A 9,981-nucleotide genomic window follows, 5' to 3' on the forward strand; every position below is an offset into this window, starting at 1 on the left:
AAAGATATTCTACTTTTTTTGTCCACCATTTAGGCTTTTGAGCTTCTTTTAAATTGGGATGTGTTAGTCGCGGTAACTTGCGGTAAATGGCGAGTTTTATATTGCGTCTTTTTTGGCTTAATTAGTATATTTTACAAGTTTGGCGCCGCAATATATTGTTTGTATGCTTTGTATATCTGCAATTAGTTTCAATTATAAGCAATAGTTTAGTTATGGCCTTGTGGTTGTGTTCGTAGTTGTTGTGGGTTTGATGAATAGCGGTTTGGTGGATAGTATTCAGCACATTGATCAGCTCTGCTCTAAGGTATGTCCTTTTTAAGTAAAAGTTTGTGCTTTATGGCTTGTGGTGTTCGTGTGTGTGTTTGATCGATCTGTTTCAGTTAGTGACGATTAAGTGTCAGTGATGATTGTATGGTAGCGTTAACTGCACATTTTGGAGTTTTTTTGTGTGAAGTAAGTTTTGTGTGGACATGTTGTATTGGTTCGTTAGATGTTGTATGCTCTTAAGTTGTTACTGATTAATTAAGTAAACAATGTTTGTGCCGTCGAGAAATGATGCCGGAAAGGCAAATGGGTCAACATGTCATGTTTTATTACAATTGCTTTAAGGGCGCCAGCCGTTCATTTTTAAAAGAAAACAGTTCCCAGTTAAAGAGTGCTATGTGATGACTATCAACAGAAGTCAAGGCCAATCACTAAACAAAATTGGTGTCTACCTACCGCATATGGTGTTTAGTCATGTCGGGAGCGACATCGCCCAAGCCTCTTATAATAATTACTGAACTAGACAAAAGCATTTACTCTGATTTCCTTAGAGAGGGAGATGGAAATTAGGTAACCATATGACAGTTTAAAAGCATTAAATTTAGTTATTAGTCGTTAGTTCTTTTACAAACAGCATAAATAATATGTTTTTATCTTACTTAGCATGGGGAATAAATTGGACAAGTATCCACAGTTTAATAGCAAATTAGAACTAGACAATTCAAATGTGGACGGGTAGTGCAGACATCGCCCATGTGCTGGCAAACCATAAAGATCATTGATTTTGCCAAATATGTTTTTTGTTAGATGCATTGATTCACAGAAACACACAGCTTTTGTTTGGCCTTATATTGATTAAAGTAATTTATAGATTTGTGAATTAATGGACTTGTAGTTAGGATTTATTATTACAGATTTGTTAATCAATGGACTTGCAGTTAGGATTTATTTGACTATTGTGTATCCAAATTACAATTGCTTTTTTCACCTAATTGAAAGTTACATTTTCAACAGGGAGGCGCAACCGACGTAGTAGCTGGCTTCTGCGATTAAGCTCTGCGTATCGTCAAAAAGTATGAAGTGTACTACATATTAAGATTTTATAGACGAAACCGGTTAATGAAACCCCGCGCAATGAGTGGGCATGGAAACTAGACATGACGCATATCAAAACTAATTTTTGGCAAAAGTTTACCTTTATGATCAAAACTGGCCAAAAATTAAAAATCTGTAACATGGAGTTGTTTTGCTTATTTTTGACTTAATGGGCAATTTTGAGATTGCGTGGATCTAAATTAATTTTTGCCAAAGGTACTTTTATGGTCAATGCTGACCAACAAATTACAATCTGCAACATGAAGTTGTCTTGGTTATTTTTTTGTACTTCGTAGGCAATTTTGACATTGTGTGGATCAAAATTAATTTTTACCAAAGGTTGACTATTTTGTTCAAAGCTGAAAAAAAAACAAATTCTGCAATATGGAGTTGTTTTGGTTATCTTTGACTTCCTAGGATATGTTGACATTGTGGGGATTAAAATTAAGTTTTTGCTAATGTTGACTTTTATGGTCAAACTGACCAAAAACTGAAAATCTGGTTGATATGAATTGGATATGATTTCGTAGCATGTGATTTTAATTGTAAGTTTCTAACTGCATGAAAGCATGCACAAAATATTTTCGTTATCGCATATGCTTATTTCTACACATGAGTGTGAATCACCTTCAAGTCATATAAGTCTTCTATGGAATGGTATAGAGTTTTTGACTACTTTATACAAGAACCTACTCGCTTCTGGGCTCTCTGTGTCACCACTGTAAGTATCAACAACAAATCACTTTTCAAGATATACTTTGATTACAACATATTAATTCATATGAAAACAGTTGTGTAATTGTTTTTAGTGGAAAATCTTGGGAATAATTTGAAGGAGAATCCAAGTTAAGGTGCTAATTAAAGAGGACTCTTGAGTGTATATAGTAAGTAATTAAGTTGACTCCACATGTAAAAATATATGTTTATTTGGCGTGTTATTTGAAAGTGACTATGTGATCGTGAATAATGTGTATTGATCTAAGTATAGATTGGCTGTATAATGTTGAAACCCTTTACTGTTTAGACAAATCAAAGCCTAGCTATTTGGTCACTTTCATGAGTAATTGCAGTCTTTAATGTTAGGCATTGTTTTATCCTTTTCATATACATTCTAAAATTGTTAAAACAAATCGAACCGATTTAACTACAGTTATCAAGTACGGTTACTAACGGTTTTGACAAGTTTGTGCACGCTACTAAGGATTCTCAAGCAGCCCGGCGCAACGCACGGGGTCAAAATCTAGTTCTTAAATAAACAAAAAAGGCAGGCACATCATTTCTTTCAAATAAAAGAAAACTTACATTTATCCAATCATATTAAAACAATATCTTGAAAGGGTTGCTAAAACTAAAATAGTGTTTGTCATCTAATTCATTATGTATACTTAGAAATAGATCTTAAATATATTTGGATAGAGGTAAACTATTTTAATACAAATATATCTCTAATATCTCTATGGAACATTATTGAGCATGATCATGAAATGATATATTCTATTAAGCATGATACATAACTGAAAACAATTCCAATTCAACACAAAAGCATCAAGATGAATCGATAACTGTTCCAAACACAAATGATTCTTCTACTTTAGAATAAAGGTATATTAAAAAATAAACAACTAAATGATAAAAAAAAATAGGAAAATTGGTTTTAAATAATCCAAACTACGCTCTATTGGTAAATATCAGTCCCAACTTTACACTTGCCTGCTGGCACTACCAACTATTTGTGTATTTGTTTTTAACGGGCCGCGACTAACGGATGTTAACTCCGTTAGTCTTTGTCTGACATGGTCATCCCAGCTGCCAAAAATCATCTTACGTGGCGGCTGACTGTGTATTTTAAGCTTCTTCTTCTTCGTCATCAAACTCAACCATGGAGGTTTAACTTGTAAAAAGCTCCCATTTTATTTTATTTTTATTTTTACAGAAACCCAAATGGGTCTATCTCACATCCTCCGTTCCCATCGCTTCATACCCATAAACCCTAATCTCTTCAACACCAAACTCACCAAAACCCCATTTTCATCTGATTCCACCGAACCAAACCCAAAACCCGCTTCCCTTTAATCCCGCATGAGCTTTGTTTTCGACCAAATCGATGCAATTGAGAAAGACCGAGCCCAAAAGGACCAAACCCTCCAACGAATTCGCGCTTGGCGCGAGTCAAAGAAAGAAAAACAACCACCCGATGAGGTTCGGGTTTTGGAAAGTAAGGAGAAGGGGTTGCTGGGTAAGGAAGTGGAGTTGGTCCATCCGTAGCCCGTATGGATTCAATTGATGGAGAGGTTGGTGTGGCAGAATTATTTTGATTGTAGTAGGAAAGATGAAGGTAAGTTGATTTCGGATTCCGGGTTCAGTGATGATGATGATGATGATGGTGGCGGGTTTATGGCGGAGGTGATGGAGGAAGGTTTTGATTTCACCAGGGATTGGAAGACTGTGCAGAATACACAGTCAGCCGCCACGTAAGATGATTTTTGACAGCTGGGATGGCCACGTCAGACGAAGACTAACGGAGTTAACATCCGTTAGTCGCGGTCCGTTAAAAACAAATACACAAATAGTTGGTACTGCTAGCAGGCAAGTGTAAAGTTGGGACTGATATTTACCAATAGGGCATAGATTGGATTATTTAAACCAATTTTCCAAAAAAATAAGAGAAAATACCTTTGAATGAGGAGTCCGATTACGGCAGTGTTCTTTTAGTCTGATAAGTCCAATAGAGGAGAGAATGAGAGGGGAAGAATCTGCTTAGTTCGACTATGGCTAGGTTAGAGCTTCATCATCATTGATGGTGGGGGCGATTGAGGAGTGATTGAAGTGGAAGAAGAATGGGGGTTAGGGCTTTTATTAGGGAAGAAATGAGCGGGTCCTCAAGGCTAAATTCAATCTGAGCAGCATTTCACCACTGATAAAAATAGCTTTTGGCGGTCAATATTTTTTGTTTGTGCGGTCACCATAAACTCTTAAAAAACCACTATTGTGCCTATCTTGTTTTGATGTTTATCTTAAAAAACCAGTCAGTTTTGGCGGGTCGCATCCCTTGAAGGACTTATAGTTGCACCCACCTCGGCCCCTTTTTCCTATCATCAACCTTCACAGACCTTACCACACTCGAAGCCTCCCTCTCTCCTTCGTCATCTTTCCTACCACCCCCTCCCGCTCCTTCAGAATTTCTTTCACGGCCTCCAGCAGACCCCTCCGGGTTCAAGTTCTTCACAGCAGTGGCTACAGCTTGAACAATAGCTGCTCGGATTAAGGGATCGATTTGAACCCCTTCATTGTTGTTAAGGTTTCCTCCAGCTGCGCTTCCTTCTTCTCCCGTGTTAGAAGCTGCCTCCACAGAAGGTTGTCGGACCACACGTGGCCTACCACGACGTCCAGTGCGACCTCCTGCTCCAACAACTGCCCTAGATCCAGCCATCGTATTCTGGAAGGGAAAACACAAACGTCATCACTCAAGGAACTATTTAGTACAATGATAGTAAGGCTAACAGGTAATAACAGTGGCCAGCTGTGATTAGCTGATCACGTTACTTTCCGTGTCCTATACACTTCCCCTTATGAGTCCATTTGTGTTGGTTATACTTAAACAGTTAGTCGATCAAAACAATCAATTACTCCTATCCCTAACGTTAACATATCATTCCTTTAGCAATTAAGCTAGCATTAACATCTATTAACCATACCCTTTACCTTTACTGAGGTTGCTTGAGTGAAACATAGCATTCTTGAACTGGCATCTTCTTTCTTTTCTTACTTAAATCATTCTCTGTTCGAGTCTAAGCATGTAGCATGCTTAAATCTCTCGAACTCTGCTCTGATACCAACTTGTAAGGCCCCGTTACCGGTGCCCTACATTTGGACGTTAGATTTACTCATTAACATAGTTCTAATAATCAGAGTTAATTAAAATATTCGCGGAATATAAAAACTTTCATAAACATTACATAATAATCCATAACTTGTCTTAATAAACATACTGTTTTTAAAACATAACCAAATAAACGTCTTGGGTCTTTCGATGCCAGCCTCTTATTCAATGCCAGGTGTTCCCCTCAAGCGAGCTGCCTCATCCTACTCACCTGCATGCATACTAAAAGTCAGCTACGCTGAGTGAGTTCTAGTTAATCACATATCATATAATACATACATACTTATATGCTTTCATTCATACTTTCATTTTACTTTCATACATTCATTCATACTTTCATATCTTACGTTATAAAGAGCATTACGCCTTACTTCCTCGAGTATTATTAGGGCCCGGTTCCCTCCTTCCTCGAGTATTATTAGGGCCCGGTTCCCTGCTTCCTCGAATATTAGTAGGGTTCGGTTCCCTAGTTCTCGAATATTAGTAGGGTCGATTCCCTCCTTCCTCAAGTATTATTAGAGCCCGGTTCCCTCCTTCCTCGAATATTAGCAGGGTTCGGTTCCCTAGTTCTCGAATATTAGTAAGGTTCGATTCCCTCCTTCCTCGAGTATTATTAGGGCCCGGTTCCCTCTTCGTAACCATACAACCATACATCAGACCTCGAGTATTATTAGAGCCCGGTTCCCTCTTCGTTACCATACAACTATACCTTTCCTTCTTTTATTAACTTTATCACATTCATACATATAAGCATACATAACATACATACATTATACATAGCATTACAACCTAACAGTACGTGCAATATCCGAAGATCGTTCACGTACCAACAAGTAATCATTCCTACATTTCACATCTTCGCATAAGGCATAAACTTATCACTTAGGATAAGTGTATTAACAAACATATCGAGTATGCACACATCTCTGAAAACATAACAAGGAATGGGGCTAGAAACTCACCTGGATCCTGTTGCGTTCGCCGTTAATTGTTATCCCCTTCTTTAATTGAGCACGGCTAACTCTTAAATGTATATATTTGTTAATTAACCCTTTACTTGATTAAGTCGGTATTTTAGTTGACCAACATGTTTCTAAGTTGGGCGTGTTTGTTTAGTTTAGACAAGGGCTTAACTACTTGTGGACTTTAATTTAGTCCAGGCCCAACTGTCCAGTAAAGCACCTGGACTCGGCTGGGTCAGGCCCAAACCCAACAGAAATGGGATGGCCGAGAACCCCACGCAGATAACCCTCGTATTGACCGAGAATGCCCAGGTTTGACCGAGAATGCCCATGTTTGACCGAGAACGTCCAGGTTTGACCAAGAACGCCTAGGTTTGACCGTGAACGCCCAGGTTTGACCGAGAACACCCAGGTCTGACCGAGAAAGTCCAGGTTTGACCAAGAACTTCCAGGTTTGACCGAGAACGTCCAGGTTTAACGCTTTCAGCTTGATTTCCTATCTTAACACCCTTAACCCAGCCTCAGGTACCCATTTCATTAATCTATCACAACCATTTCTACCATTCTTAACCATTTTGCACCCCATGATAGTACATCACCAAGATCTACCCCCTTTTAGGTGTAAAGTTTAATCCTTTACGGATTAAAAACTTTCCAAGCTAAATCTAGGGTTCCCTTCATGAACAGTATCTAACCGAATGTCCATTATGTCCATTTGATCATCAAGCTTGCAACTTTATGGTTCGTTTAGCCCTGATCTAATATAGGTTTAAGTTTCAAGACTAACCGTTCATAAAAGTATAAACTTTAAGCTTAAAATGTACCTTTAGAATTCTCTCTGAACCGTGTTTAGCTTGATACGTGATCTTGGACTGGTTAGCCTACTTGTATAATCGAAGATTTAATATTACAACACTTGGTTTTGGGTTCGGATGGTGGCCGACGGCTAAGGTGGTGTTGTTTGGCTTAAGTGTGTGTTTTATGGTGTAGGCAAGAGTGTAGAATAGATGGAAATAGAAAGATTTAGGGGTTAAGGGGTATTTATACTCCCTTAAGCCCATGGACCTAAGGCCCATCTTTCTTTTTTTCGGTCCATAATTATCTCCATCTAATTAGCCTACTTATCTCACTAGCGTTATTATTAATTATTTACTAACTCGGGTAAACTTTTTCGTTAAAACAAATAATATGTATTAAATGTTTTTATTCGAAATTTTGGGATGTTACAAGTCTTCCCTCCTTAAAGAGGTTTTGTCCTCGAAACCTAACTATCATCTAAACAAATTCCGGTAAAACTTGTGCATCTCATCCTCAGCTTCCCAAGTGGCATCTGACCCTTTGCGATGCTTCCATATCACTTTCACTAATGGTATGACTTTGTGAAGAAGTTGCTTTTCCTTGCGATCAACAATTTCTATGGGTTGCTCAATGTAGTTCAGCTGCTCATCAACCTCGATGTCCATTAATGGCACGTGAGACGTGTCATCGGCTAGGCATTTTCTCAGGTGAGAAACATGAAAGGTTGAATGAATTCCTTCTAACTCTTCGGGCAAATCCAGCTTATTAGCCACTTCACCCACACGATCTACAATCTTAAACGGTCCAATGTACCTCGGACTAAACTTTCCCCTCTTCCTGAAACGAACAATTCCTTTCCATGGCGAGACCTTGAGCATCACATTGTCACCAACGTTGAACTCGATTGGTCATCGCCGCTTATTAGCATAGGACTTCTGACGATCTTGAGCAGCTTTCATTCTTGCCTTTATCTGATCAAACTTTGAAGAAGTTTCTTGAACCACCTCTAACCTTCCCATTTCCTTCTGACCAATCTCTCCCCAACATACGGGAGTTCTACATCGTCTACCACAGAGCATTTCAAACGGCGGAATACCAATACTTGAATGGTAGCTGTTGTTGTAGGAGAACTCTGCTAAGTGCAGATGATCATCCCAACTTCCGCCAAAGTCTAAAACACAAGCACGTAGCATATCCTCAAGGGTTTGGATCGTCCTTTCAGACTGTCCATCTGTTTGAGGATGATACGCCATACTGATGTTCAATCTCGTTCCCATGGCTTCATGGAACTTCTTCCAAAACTTCGAAGTAAACCGAGTATCTCTATCAGACACGATTGATAGCGGCACTCCATGGTTGGTTACAACCTCTTTAATGAACAAGCTTTCTAAAGTTTCTGACAAGATAGCCTCTCGTATAGGCAGAAAGTGAGCACTCTTGGTCAAACGGTCCACAATCACCCACATGGTATCATGATGCTTAGATGTACGAGGTAGCTTAGTTATGAAATCCATAGTGATGTGTTCCCATTTCCACTCAGGTATCTCAAGCGGTTGCATTTTCCATAAGGCTTCTGATGTTCGGCTTTGACTTGTAAACAAGTTACTCATTTACTGATATAATCTACTACATCATTCTTCATTCCTGGCCACCAGTAGTCTCTTTTCAAATCTTGGTACATCTTCGTAGGATGAATTGAATATCTTGACTTATGAGCTTCATCTAAGACGACATCTAAGATCTCCATGGCGTGGAATCCACATACGGTGAAACCTAGTCTTAACACCATGAGTGTTTTCCATCAGCTCGTCTTGCTGACCGAAAATCCTTTCTTTCTTCACTAGCCTTTCATCTACCAACACTTCTGATTGCATTTTGGTAATTTCTTCAAATAGGCTTGAATTCATGATCAATTTGTAAGACTTTACTGTTGCAAGGACTTCTTCATTCTTACGGCTTAGCGCGTCGGCGACCACATTAGCTTTACCAGGGTAGTACTTAATATCGCAGTCGTAGTCCTTAATCAACTCCAACCACCTCCTCTGTCTCATGTTCAACTCCTTCTGCTCGAAGAAGTACTTTAAACTCTTATGATCTGTGTAAATGGTACACTTGGTACCATACAGGTAATGCCTCCATATCTTAAGAGCGTGCACTACCGCTGCTAGCTCTAAGTCATGCGTCGGATAAGTACTCTCATAGACTTTCAACTGTCTAGACGTGTAAGCTATCACTTTTCCTCGTTGCATCAACACGCAACCTAACCCACGATGTGAAGCATCAGTGCAAACAACCAAGTCCTCATTACCATCGGGTAAAGCAAGGATTGGAGCTTGCGTGAGTCTCTTCTTTAACTTCTGAAAAGCTTCTTCTTGAAAGTTACCCCAACTGAACACTATCGAATTTTGGGTCATACCGGTCAATGGTGCGGCTATCTTGGAGAAACCTTCAATGAATCTCCTATAGTAGCCAGCTAACCCTAGGAAGCTTCGTATATCAGTCGGATTCTGTGGAGTCTTCCAATTCGTTATTGCCACAATCTTAGCTGGGTCCACGATAATCCCTTCAGGATTAATCACATGACCTAGAAATTGTACTTCTCGTAACCAGAATACGCACTTTGAAAACTTAGCATACAAGTTCTCTTTCTTCAGAGTCTCCAATACCTCTTTCAGATGCTCAACATGATCAGACTCGCTCTTTGAATAAATCAATATATCGTCGATGAAGACAATAACTGACTTATCCAACATTGGCCGACACACCCTATTCATCATGTCCATAAATGTTGCAGGAGCATTTGTTAGATCGAATGACATCACGAGGAACTCGTAGTGTCCATACCGCGTTCGAAACGCTGTTTTAGGTATGTCTGCCTCCTTCACCTTCAGCTGATGATAGCCTGATCTGAGATCTATTCGTGAGAACCAACTTGAACCTTGCAGTTGGTCAAACAAATCATCAATCCTTGGCAAAGGATAT

The sequence above is a fragment of the Bidens hawaiensis genome, unplaced genomic scaffold (genome assembly GCF_021521415.1).
Source record: "Bidens hawaiensis isolate Kalapana, Puna unplaced genomic scaffold, B.hawaiensis_p1.1 tig00032377_1, whole genome shotgun sequence".
Taxonomy (NCBI): Eukaryota; Viridiplantae; Streptophyta; class Magnoliopsida; order Asterales; family Asteraceae; genus Bidens; species Bidens hawaiensis.